At 45.9% G+C, this 13,848-nt stretch overlaps 1 protein-coding gene and 1 pseudogene across 3 annotated transcripts in view; both read left to right on the plus strand.

Annotated features, from left to right (window-relative positions):
• The window catches only part of LOC148001969 (uncharacterized), a 955,959-nt gene that overhangs the window by 354,265 nt on the left and 587,846 nt on the right, over window positions 1-13,848 (plus strand). The gene's annotated exons all lie outside the window — the stretch shown is intronic.
• Window positions 4,656-5,661, plus strand: LOC148001974 (18S ribosomal RNA; annotated as a pseudogene).

The following is a 13,848-nucleotide window of genomic DNA, read 5'->3' on the forward strand; positions in this document are numbered from 1 at the left end:
GCATGCAAACTTGGTACTAAATATAAAGGCCACCAAATTTCCCTTGTCAACTGAGAAGTGGTTTAAATGGACTTGCCACATTAGAATCCTGTCACTGAATCACTCATATGTTATTCCTTGCAGCAGCTACATGGCCACTGCCAGAAAGAGGGAGCACCTCTGCTAAATTATTTCTGATACATGCATGAGGATCTGAGTGCAGTCTCCAGAGAACATGTAAAAAGTCATGGGACTGTGCTCCAAGCTAATCATCCTGGTGCCTGTGAAATGGAGAAGAAAGAAACCCTGTTGCTTGACAGAGCCCCAGTCTAGCTAAATTGGTAATTCCATGGTCAGCTTGAGACCATGTCACAAAATCAATACAGTAGAGAGTGACTGAGAATGATACCCAGTATTGACCTTTGACCTCCTTATTCCCACCTGTGGACATGCACCTGCAGACACATGTACCCCCACACAAACATGTACACACAAATTACTGCGACCTTATAAGCAGACTCAAGCCTCTTTAGAAAGTTTCATGACAAATATTTTCCCTGCAACATCTCTCATACAGCACACTGTTCCTTATTGTTTGCACTTTATCTTTTCTAAGTTTTAGATATATTATGCCCATTGTCTAATATAATGAATTTCATCTTTAAAAATAACCTCAGAATCATTATATTCATTCAGCCTCCTTGTCTTTAGGCAAAAGAAATCATTTTTTTTAAACTTATTTTTACAGGAGACTGGAGAGATGACGGAGAAGTTAAGAACATGTACTACTTTTGAAGAAGACCCATGTTAGATTCAAAGAACTAGATGACTCATAATCACTGGTAATTTCAGTTTCAGGGACCCAATACCCTTCCTTTTCTAGCCTCCACAGGCAACCCTATGCATGCAAATACTCACACATAATTTAATAAAGACACACACACACCCCACACACACGTTTACAATTTAAATTATTTTCTGGCCTTATTTTTTTTACTAGGACGAAGAGGGTAAAATTATTCAATCTTCTTCAAATTTCTGAAGGGGAACAACATTTTGCCTTCTCAATAGGAGACAAACCCCTCCAGATTTAGAGGAATCTAAATCCAAGTTGACACAAGTGTCCATCATATACATTAATGTTCCTTTTGAATTGTCTTTTACTTTTCCATAATGGGTATTGCTTACAATTGTGTTGCTGTAGATTTGGTATTACCACAGGTTTCTTTGATGCTCTGAGCTGTTTTGATTTTAATTTCTGCTCCTCTCTCAATTAGCTTCTCAGCCTACATTGTTTTTCTATCTTATCATTCATTTTATAACATCCATGCTCCATAAATTTGAAGAAGATAACAACAATTTCTGCTTAAAGTGTACTTCTTTTCCTTATAGTCACTGTATTGAAAAACATAGACTTTTGCCTTTAATTGTTGTTTTGTTTCTTTGACTCGAGCTTTTTCCTTGAGTATAATAATATTGTTTTACTCTTTTAAATTTATCCTTTCCAAGTAAGACAATAGAAAACTTGTGGGGGTGCTTTGTAAATGAATATGAGGATGATCCCTCTTGTCTACATTTTGATGTCTTATAAATTTGAAAAATGAGTGCTAATTCAGCAACTAAATCCTGCACAGGCAACCACTGTGGAGAGTCCAGTGGAAGTGCTCCATGACTCCTGATGGATGTCAGATCCCCTTGAACTCCGTACACTTGAGATTTTAAACTAATATATTACCCTAAACCCAGGATGTTGGGGTATTTTCTTTCATCCTCTACCTCATATCTCAGAAAGAATGAAGAAAGTCATATTTGAACAAGGTCACTTGATTCTATTTCACGATGTGACTAAGAAACCTGGAATCTCCTAATAGTATTCCTGATTTGGTTATAAAGGAGAACATTTTGTTTTATTTCTCTAGTTACATATAGTACATTTCAGTGTAGATGCCTATTCCTCCACCATGGAAGGAAAAGTCCGTATAAATCTAAGTAATACAAATGCAAGTGCTATTGTCTGGTCACACTGGTTACACAATTCCACTGTGGAAAAGTCTCTGGAATCTACATGTCCCATATTTAAGTTTTTTGATTCACCAATCTGAGTAATACATGTTCATGAGTCTGAACTTATAGTATCCAGGAGTTGTTTAGCTTATCTCTGCAAGACCAAGTTGCCTTCATATGAACTATATATGTATTCTTTTTTAAATTCTCAATATTATGTTCTGTTGCTCTGTAATACTAGGCAGAAATTCCATGTATGTAATTTTTTTCTTCCTCCAGAAACTGGAGAAACGGAACACACATATGTATAGAGATACTTTCTCTAAGTCTGGGTATGTATCAGCTTTACAGAATTCTTACCATATCTCATGTCAATCTATTTCCTTACTTTAATTTATGCATATATTTTAAGTCCTATATTTATAGAATTCTAATTTTCTGATTCTTTTAGTTGAGTATTTGCTTGTTTCTGCATGTGATAGCACACATGTGGATGACGGAGTACAATTTATGGCATCCATTTCCTCCTTCCATTGTGTATGTCCCAAGGAACAAACCAAGGTTAACAGCCTTGGCAACAAATATCTTTAGCTACTGAGCTATTTCACTCTTCCTAGTATATTTCATAATTTATTGTTGCAAGCCCAATTGCTACCCCATGCCAAAAAAAGGAATGTTTTCTTGCTGATGTACGCTATAATCTAAAGCATTTCTTTAGATTAAGTCATTGTCCTCTTTAATACCCTATTATGATACATATAATATCTGTGGGCATGCAGAAACACATATACACACATAATTTCACTGACATGCACTGTCGGTGCCCCATGCCCGCACCGAGACGGTACCGAGAATCGGGCGAAACCCTGCGGAATTAAAGAAACACACACACAGGTTATTATTAGCCATTTTTTTTGTAAAATTTTTAATATCACTTCAATACACATGCTTAGAGATATACACCCACAAACTCTCACCTACAAACTATATAGGAAAGTTTTTTTATCAATGTGATATAAAACTAGAGATAACTTGGAAGAGGAAGAAGAAATCTTTTTTTTTTCTTTTTCTTTTTTCTTTTTTTCCGGAGCTGGGGAAGGAACCCAGGGCCTTGCGCTTACTAGGCAAGCACTCTACCACTGAGCTAAATCCCCAATCCAGGAAGAAGAAATCTTAACTAAGAAAAAAATTCTTCATAAGATTGTCCAATGAAAAAGCCTGTGGGCACTTTCTTGATCAATAATTTTGTTGGAGGGCCTAGCTCCCTGTAGATTGTCCCACTCCTGGGTTTATTGTTCTAGCTTTTATAAAAACACAGGCTGAGCAATCCATAAATATAGACGAATAAGCAATCTTCTTCCCATGTCTCTCTAACATTTCATGCCTGTGTAATCACTGGGATATCTTCCCACCCTACCTGATGCAACTAGGATTTGTTTTAGTGATTTTGTGTTTTGGACTGATGGCTGCTAATGGGATCATAAAATAAGACTTAAGTTGAATCTTCCAACGTTCTAGTAAATGTGTAGAATAATTTTATTCTAGTACCCTCATCTTTGAGACACAGGACATCATATATGAAAGGTCAGAAAGATTCTGCCATAAATATAGGCATCCTGAAAGGTTAATTCTTTACAACCAATAGGTCCAGGTAAGAACTAGGTAGATAAATATTAGCAAAATGATTGGACTATTGTAAGGTTAGTTCATATAAGGAAGTAGCCATGTTTGAAAGTGTCATATAATTGAGGGCCAGATAAAGTAGTAATTCAAAGAAAAAGTGACAGAATGTATCACAGATAAAATATGCCCAATTCACATGAGAACAGCTTAGGAATAAGAGAATACACAAGAGTAGAGAAAGAGAGACAAAAATAGATAATAGAAAGACAGAGACAAGTAGAACAAGAAAGAGAAGTTGTGGTGTGTGGCATGTGTTTATGGAAGCTTTCTGGACATGATTTTACAGATTCAGGTTCTGAGAGAACAAACTATTCACTGGGGAAAACAGAAAAAGCTGGAGAATTAGAAGGATCCAGAAGATTGTAACACATTGTCCAAGTTAATGTGAGTACAAGTAGAACAACTCATGAAGATGCCAAGAGAAACCATATTGAATCAGTCAGCTTGGAAGGTTGGATTACATGGAGGCTAGAAGCTCCTAGTATTAGGTCTATAAATAGTAGAACAGAGGGAAAAAATACTCTGGCCTCAGCCTAAAGGACGTATTTGCATAGCTTGTGTAAGACTCTTATCTCATCACTTTATCTAAAAAAGAAAAGTGACATTCACTTAGAAAGACATACAGACAGGCACACAGACAGACAGACAGACACACAAACACACAGAGACAGACAAACACACAAACATAGAAACATAGAACGGTGTGGGGAGGGAGGGAAGAAGAGAGGGAGGGAAGAAGGGAGAGAGAATGCTTGCAGTCAAGTATTGATCTGAGAACTAGGTTCCAAAAAGAGGAGTTAGAGAAAGAACTGAAGTAGTTGAAGGGGTTTGCCACCCCATAAGAAGAACAATATCAACCACCATCCTCCATCCTGCCCTCCATCTTCCATGGACTAAACAACCATCCCAAGAATACACAGGATGAGCCTATGGCTCCATCTGCATATGAAGCAGAAGATATCCTTTTCAGGCACCAATGGGAGCAAATGCCCTTGGTCCTGTCAAGGCTTCATGCCCCAGTGTGGGGAACTGTCAGAATGGGCAGGTTGGAAGGAGTGAGTGGGTGAGTGAGGAACTGCCCTCATAGAACAGGAGGCATGAGGGGAAATAGTAGCTGGTTTCTAGAGGGCAAATCAGGAAAATCATATTTAAAATGTGAATTAAAAAAAATCCCCTCCCCCAATGAAAGGAAAAGAAAGAGAAAGAGAGAAAGAAAAAGAAAAATAAATGGGGGTACATAACTAAACAGAAGCAGACTGGCGATGTGGCAGCGTTATTCCCATGATAGTCAAGCAGCTTCCGGGAAACCAAAGTCTTTGGGTTCCAGGGGAGTATGGTTGCAAAGATGAAACTTAACGGAATTGACGGAAGGGCACCACCAGGAGTGGAGCCTGTAGATTAATTTGACTCAACATGGGAAACTTCACCTGGCCAGGATACAGACAGGATTGACAGATTGATAGCTCTTTCTCGATTCTGTGGATGGTGGTGCATGGCCGTTCTTATTTGGTGGAGCGATATATCTGGTTAATTCTGATAACGAACGAGACGCTGGTATGCTAACTAGTTACGCGCCCCCCGAGCGGTCTGTGTCCCCCAACTTCTTAGAGGGACAAGTGGCGTTCAGCCACCCATGATGGAGCAATAACAGGTCTGGGATGCCCTTACATGTCCAGGGCTGCACGCGTGCTACACTGACTTACACAGGTGGCGCGGGTAACCTATTGAACCTCATTCGTGATGGAGATCAGGGATTGCAATTATTCCCCAGGAACGAGGAATTCCCAGTAAGTGCGGGTCAGAAGCTTGCGCTGATTAAGTCCCTGTCCTTTGTACACACCGCCCTTCGCTACTACCCAGTGGATGGTTTAGTGAGGCCCTTGCATCGGCCCCGCCGGGGTCGGCCCACGGCCCTGGTGGAGCGCGTCGAACTTGACTATCTAGAGGAAGTAAAAGTCGTAATGAGGTTTCTGTGAACCGGCGAAAGGATCATTAACGGAGAAGGCCGAGGGGGTGTCCGGTCCTTTCTCAGGCCCGTGTGAGTCCCTCCTCTCACCAGGAGGCGCGTCCCTGGGTCCCAGTCGCTTTCTTGTGCATGCCGCTGACGGTCGGCCAAGTGAGCGTTTCGGGAAAGGCGGGGGTCGTTAAGGAGCTGTGCGGTGGGGGGTCGGGTCTGGTCTGTCGAGGGACCTCCTCTGTTCTCTCTCTCTCCCTCCCTCCTCTGCTTCCGTCCTCGCCTCCGTGTGCCCGCCTCTGCCACTGCTGCCTCCGCTGCCTCCGCCTGCTCCTCCCTTGCCCGCCAGCCAGCCACGGCCCTAGGCGGACCGAGGTCATTTTGCCTCTTTCTGGACCGGCTCCGTAATCTCATCTCGTGTGCACGGGGGTGGGGGAGTACATGATCTCTTCCCGGGCTGTGGCCGGGACACGCTCGCTCTCCTCATGGCACCTGCCGCCCCTCCACCACAGCTCTCCCGCTCTGACGGTGCTGGGGTGGCTCTGTCGTGTGCGGGGGGGTGCCTGTGCCGCGGGTGGGCTCACACACCCAACCCGCCTTCTGGGCCTCGCGTGCCCGCCCCGCTCCTCTCCGGGTACCTACCTGTCCTGTTCCAGCGCTGTTAAAACCCTGGGGTGGGGGAGGGTCGCCCTACCGCCCGTCGGTCGTCCGTGGGAGGGCTTCCCGGTTCCTCCTCCCACCTGGTGCTCCTTCAGACTCAGCGGGCCCCCTCCGGCCGCCGGCGCTTCCAGAGGCGGCGGTCGGGGGGCCGTGTCGCGAGCCCCCTCTGGGCGCCTGTGGGGTCCCAGCCCTAGCACCCGACTTGCCCGCCCATTGGCCGGTCGCCGCTGGGTGCTGGGTTGGCAGCGTCCCTTGTCCCGTGTGTCCCGCCTTTCCGTTGCCGACCCTGTCTTTTTTTTTTTCATTTCACATGTATCCTTTAGTTTCCCGCTGGCTGGCCTGAGGTGGAGCCGCCTCGCCTTGGCCCCTCTCTTCCCATGAGGCAGGGGCGGACGGGTGAGCTGGTGCCGTTGTTAGCACCCATACGAGTTCGCTCACACCCCAGATACCGATACGACTCTTAGTGGTGGACGTGTCGCCACGCGCCGGCCACCCTCCTCCTGGCTCCTTCCTGCTCGCTCAGCCGCTCCCGCTCCCATCCTTGCCCGCTCTCCCCAACAGTGGGAACCAGTCGGCGTTTGCTGGTCGGGTGCCTGGGCGCGAGACAGGCCCTGTCGCCGGGGTCGGTCATCACGCCTCTGGTCTGGTGGGAGGCGGGCCCCGCCCACTGGCTCAGTGCATCCGCTGCCGCCATGCACCGGCCTGTGCGCACAGAGAGAGCGACCTGCGAGGGTCGGATGGGGGTGGAGGGGCATACCGCACCCGCCGGGGCCGGTCTCTAGTACCTCTCCTCCCCTCCTCCCTCTGCCGGGGACAGACCGGTCGGGTGCCAGCCGGCGGGACGCCGTGGCGTCCGCGCGCTAATGCGACTTGCCCCCGGGATGTGGGAGCTGGCCGGGGTAGAGAGGTCGCAGGCCCCGGCCTGGGACCCTGGCGCCCTCTCGCTCTCCTCTCCATCCGTCCGCCCTCGGCCGCCAGCGCCCTCCTTTCCTCTTTCTCCTCTCGACCGCGACCTCAGATCAGCTGTGGGGACCCACTGAATTTAAGCATATTAGTCAGCGGAGGAAAAGAAACTAACCAGGATTCCCTCAGTAGTGGCGAGTGAACAGGGAAGAGCCCAGCGCCGAAACCCCGCCGCGTGCCATAGCGCGGCAAATGTGGCGTATGGAAGACCCACTCCCCAGAGCCGCTCGTGGGGGTCCCAAGTCCTTCTGATCGAGGCCCAGCCCGTGGACAGTGTGAGGCCGGTAGCGCCATGCCCGGGTCTTCCTGGAGTCGGGTTGCTTGGGAATGCAGCCCAAAGCGGGTGGTAAACTCCATTTAAGGCTAAATACCGGCACAAGACCGATAGCCAACAAGTACAGTAAGGAAAAGTTGAAAAGAACTTTGAAGAGAGAAATCAAGAGGGCGTGAAAACGTTATGAGGTAAACGAGTGGGGTCCTCGCAGTCCGCTCGGAGGAATCAACCCTCCGGCGCGTGTTCGGCTGTGCCAGTGATCCCAGCGGATCTTTCCAGCTCCCCGTTCCTCCCGACCCCTCCACCCATGCGTTTTTCTCCTCCCTCCACGTGTCCCGCCGTCGCAGTCCCTGCTCCTCCCAACAGGGGGTTCTGCGCGCGCTCAGGCGGCGGGCACGGGGTGTGGTGGGGGCGCGCAGGTGGGGCCGGGGTTGGGGTTGGTGGTTGACCGCCCCTCCTCCCCCCCCTCCCGGGTTAGCCACTGGCCTCCACTGGGCGCACTTCCACTGTGGCGGTGCGCAGAAACCGGCTACGGGACCACTGGGAAGGACCTGCGGGGATGTTGACTGGGGGGGGGGTGTGTGCAGCATCACCCGTGGGCCCCAGAACACCCCATCCCGAGTGTTACAGCACATCCTCTCCATACAGAAGACACTGACAGACAGACAGACAGACAGACACACAGACACACACACACACACACACACACACACAAGGTCACACACACACACACAGACCCACACACACAAATACATATTTAAATATTTACAATGACGTTTAAAAAAACAGTCTTCCTGTTTAACAGAGGTTTAAAGGGAAGTTGGCTGACAGAACGTTTTTGTGGTTTTTTTATTCTCTTTTTTACCAAATAGGAGGTAGATCTGTTGGCCCTTTTATTAAAAGCCAAAGTATTAAGTGGCGAGCAGATGTTTCAACATTTCCCATTCTGTTCCTTTCACGAAAACCAGGGAGTGTTGTTTCTTTGGCTCTTCCTTTTTGAAACAAACTGAAAGGAGCTCTACCAGTTGGCCTAGTTTCCCTGTTCATTTTCCCTCTTCCACGATATGCTCGATGAAATAAAGTAAATAAATGAAGTTTCTAGTTATTTATTTGTTTGGGAGACCCGAACTCTCACTCAAGATATATTTCCATCTCCCCCAACACACACACACACACAAGGCCTCCTCCCTGTATGTGGGGAGGGGGAGGGGTGGACTGGAGGTAGCTGAGAGGGGGTGGGGTGGGCCTGGAGTATATGCATGTCCCTGAAGGTCTGTCCGGCTCATGGCAAATGACTGAAGAAAACCTTAGTTAGACTCACACCCAGCTGTTTGGAAAGTGTAATGGAGTTGATAGCACACCCTCAGATGTGCTCACTCTCAACACCCAGCCAACTCTGGATTTCTAAGTAAGGCTGAATCTGGACCATATCTACAGGATTTGGCGTTTCTGATTCATGTTTAATGTTTACTTAAATAAAGCTTGTGAAGGGCTGGAGAGATGGCTCCGAGGTTAAGAGCACTCACTGCTCTGCTCTTCCAGAGGTCCCGAGTTCCATTCCACAGAAACCATATAGTGGCTCACAACCCTCTGCAAAGGGATATCCCATGTACTCTACTGCCGTGTGTATATTTAAAGGGCTTTAGTGTACTCATATAAATGAAAATAAATAAATAAACTTTTAAAAGAATAAAACAAAATGAAGCTTGCAAAGAAATTGAGCATCTTAAGATGCCAGGCATGTCTACCCACTCCTTTTATTTTATTTCGTGGGTGGATCACATAACCACAGAGGTGGTTCCCCTTTTCTTAACCTCGATAGCCCAACTGGGACAGAAGTGCAAACTATCATCTACCTATCTGGGAGTGGGGTGGTTGGATACATGGAGCACTTGCAGTTAGTAAAGTTCTGCTATTGTTTTTTTTTTTTTTTTTCCTTTCCTTTTTGGATAGATATTGGGAGCTGTTTTTTTTTTTTTTTTTTAAGTACAAATATTGTTTTCTGTGCAACATTCTGATCATAGTTTCCCATCTCAAAGCTCTTTCCAGATCCTTCCTCCCCATCCACCACCCCGTTCTACCCAAGGCCTGCCCTTATATGTGGTTGATGCATACCCAGGTGAGTCTCCATCGGAGAAAGCACGATATTCCCATCTCATATGACTGTCAATGGCAGATGACTTAAATGCCAGTGAGTTTGGACTTGACTCCATTTTCCCCTTGGAGAACTGGGTTTGGATCTGTTGAACGAAGACAGGCCCTGGGTTTTGAAACAAACCAACAAACAAACACACCAAAAAATATTTAAAGCAGGCAACAACTGCCTGCCCGCCAAGAGACTGTTGACTCCTCTTTGTAGCTAGTACGATGTGAAACTTGCTTAATAAAGTAGAATCCACACAGCACAAAGGGAACACTTTAACAAATTATGAGGAAGAGAGAGAGAGAGAGAGAGAGAGAGAGAGAGACAGAGACAGAGACAGAGACAGAGAGATCTGTTTATCTCCCTCTAGTTTTTCAGACTAGAGATTTCATCTTCTACTGCTCTGGTGCTGGTGGTTTTATTGCTGGTTTGGGGGTATTAGGATAGGTATAGGAAGAAAAAAGGCTTGAGTGCTGATTTTAAAGTTCTCTCTCTCTCTCTCTCTAAAGCTCTCTCTCTCTCTCTAAAGCTCTCTCTCTCTCCCTCTCCTTTCTCCCCCCTACACACACACACACACACACACACACACACACACACACACACACTTCCTAGGATGAAAGAAACAAATGAAAAGGAAGGCACCCATGGTGATGCATGACTTTGATCTCACTTTGGTCTCAGCACTGGAGAGGAAGATAGGAAGGCTTATCTAGATGCAATGTGAAGAAGGCCTATGTCAGATGAGTTAATGGCTAGGGAACTGTTACCTGGCTAGTCTGACATTTTGTTGCAGTTGCTAATATTATAAGGACACTTTGTCATTGGTTGTTTCTGCTGTTACTGCCAGAATTCATTACATATTCTGTTAGGCTCTTCTGTGTGATAACACACTCAGAAACCAAACACTGTAGAAGTCAGTCTAACTGCTTTATTTGTTGTCTAGTTATCCGCAATAATCTTGGACTGAACTGAACACCCAGCAGCATTTTCCGCACCCACCCACGTATAAGCTTTTATAAGCTGGACCACAAACACTAGAGGGACAGTGCAGACAGAGACTATTTGGAATCAGACTTCCATTTTGAGTTTTGTTTGTGTTCTTGTTTTTTTCTCCTGTCCTGTCCTGTCCTGTCCTGTCCTGTCCTGTCATGTCCTGTCTGTCTCTCTGTAAATCCACACATATAGTTCTTTCCACGTCTTACATTTCAAAACAAATAATGCTTGTTGTGATCCTCATTTCATTCAAGGGTACTACTCTCTAGATCAGAGGAGCCCCCTTACAATTCTCCACAGGTAGTGATGACCGGAGTGTTCAGTGCGACTAAGCATGAATTATATGGTTGCCGCCATTATGCTTGATCTTACCCAAGGTAGGGTTGCAGGGCATGGTTGTCACGATGGCGACCAATAGACAGTAATTGAAGAGATGGAACAATAACCTACAATTCTCCCTCTCTGTCACTGTTTCTCTGTCACTCTTTGTCTCTCTTCCCTCCTTCCCTCCCCCCTCTAACAGACCTGAATGAACATTGGAACTAAAGTAAATGCACATGTGAAAATAAGCCAGGTGTGGTGCTGCAGGTCTTTAATTGCATCACTTGAGAGGTGGAGGTGGGTAGAACTCTGTGAGCAGGCTGCAGACCTGATCCAGGTACTGATTTCCAGGGCTTTTGTGCAAATACCCCTGACTCCACTAAAGAAATGAAGAGGAAAATAAAGAGACAGATACAATTAACTTGGAATGAACCAAACAAACTAAGAAAAAGGAAAGGCAGTAATGGAATGGCCTGGCTTACAGAGGAAGGGCAAACATTTATCTGCCATTGCCTCCTCGGTTGAACACACAAACACACGCGCAGAGAGAGAGAGAGAGAGAGAGAGAGAGAGAGAGAGAGAGAGAGAGAGAGAGAGAGAGATCTGTTAATCTGTTTGTCTCCCTCCCCTAGTTTTTCAGACAGGGTTTCTCTATGAAGTCCTCTGTAGACTGGTGGCTCAGAGGGCAAAGCTGCTGGCTGTTAAAGGTCTAGGTAAAACAATGTGATGGCCTAAGGGAACCGTTAAGGCCTAGATGCGATGTGAAGGAGGCCTACATCAGATTGGTTAAGATAACTCTCACCTGGCTAGCCTGCCCTTTTTTACAGTTACTAATATTGCAAGGACGCCTTCTCATAGGTTGTTTCTGCTATCACTGCCAGAGTTCATTATATATTCTGTTAGGTTCTGTATGACACACACTCAGAAACCAAACATTGTAGAAGCCAGTGTGTCCTTGAGTGCGTGTCTACAAAGTGTGCGTGCGTTCGTGCCCAGGGACATGCTAGAGCCCACCCCAGATTTGTGTTTCAGAGATCTTTACTTATTTATTTTTCCTGCCATGGCTCGTGTAGGCACCAAGTCACCACACTTCACAAAAAACAAAATGAAACAAAACAAAACAAAATCCACCAACAAATGGACCAAACCGAAACCCCAAGCCAAACAAACAAATATTCCTGCCTACCTGTCTGTCTATCAGGGATACAACAGAGAAGTGGAATCTTGAATAAACAAAACTAGAATACCTAAGTCTGCCTGTTTCCCCTCTCCCTGCCCTCCCCTGTCCCCAGCCCATCCCCTAGAGCTGTGAAAGCTGAAATGGAATACAATCTATCATGTATAACTCACTCTGCTATCAGGATTGAGGCACATGTTCTCTCAGCTGCCTGGAATTCAATCCAAGGGTGTTCAACTCTCCTGAGCTTATGTCCTCTGACCAGGATCCTAGTCCTTAGTCAATGGTGAATTTAAGGCTGGGCCTCCTGTTTGTTCCAGTTCAGGCTAAGACTTCAGGGTCAGGCCACACTCCTGAGCCCCACACACGGCTGCCTGCAGACTCTTGTGACTGCAATAGAGGCAGAGTGCTCTCTGCCCAATCTTCTTCTCTCCTCTTTGTCACAGCCATGGTCCCCAAGAGCACTTGTCAAATACATCTATTTCTATCTCAAAGGTAAGTTCCAAGAATCAATCCCCATAACTGACCATAAATGAGGATTCACTCTGTGTATGTATATATAATGTTATAGAACACAGAATAGGGATTCTTGGTGAAAGCTTTGTGGATATGTCTCTTTCCTAGATGTCTTTGCACTGGGATTTTTCTATACGACTTAGATATCCCCGCCATCTTGCCATTTCAGTTTTGTTTTTCTTTTGGATGCTAATGCTGTTTGACATAAAATCCAAGGCTGAACTTTCATACTCGGCTATGGTTTCAGACTTGATTTATAGCCATGTGGCCCTCGGGTTGCTTCCTTTTGATCCTAGAGGTTTATTAATCTTTCTCGAAAGGCCTCCAGTACTTGATAGGATTGTGCTATATGCTGTCAGAGCAGAGTTACACAGAATTCATATGCTGGCCTTCCTCTCTCTGATGGTGCTTACCATTTCCAAGTCCTCAAACAGGGCAGCGCTTGGAAAACAAAATCACTGCAGTCAAAGAAATCATACATGTGGGTCTACCACTGGCTCCATGAGAAATGAAAGAGGAATATAGTCTTGGCTTACTGGTAGTATTATCCCAAGTCTAGGGAAGGGGACTCCTAGAGAGTACTTAGCCTTCTCCTCATCCATCATAGTCTGTTTTGCCTGTAGCTTTCATTTGGTCGGTGTGGTGACCTTAACATGTTCTAGGTATTTCTGCCATGTTACTTCTCTATATGTAGACATGACCTCAGGTGTACAGTCACATTGGAAATATAAAAAGCCTCTCATCTGAACTGTGAAATTCAATGTGTGTTATATTTAAAACCACAATAATTGAGTGTCCATTGCAACAATAAATATTATTAGGGGGTTTCTACCCCACCATAGATCATTTAGTTCCCAAATAAAAAACACAAAACTTTTAGATTTATAATAAGCCTCCAAGTACTAGAACTGGGCAGGCATCAACCCTCTGTGCAATTTTCCTGCTTCCCTGTCAATAACCCTGAGGTATGGCTTGCCATGCCCTGCCTGGGCCACACCTGTTCTAACAGGCTGGCCCTCATGGAAATATACTCACGATCCACCTACCCTATGGGGTGGTGTCTCCTTCCTTCTCCTCCCATGTCTTTTCCTTTTCCTCGTGGACCCTGCCTGAGCCCCCAAGCCCTGGAAAACTTTGCTCTGTCCCCTCTCTTCTGCCCAGCCCATGTTGTAGGGATTTTT

This window comes from Rattus norvegicus, chromosome 12 (assembly GCF_021556685.1).
Source record: "Rattus norvegicus strain SHRSP/BbbUtx chromosome 12, alternate assembly SHRSP_T2T, whole genome shotgun sequence".
NCBI lineage: Eukaryota > Metazoa > Chordata > Mammalia > Rodentia > Muridae > Rattus > Rattus norvegicus.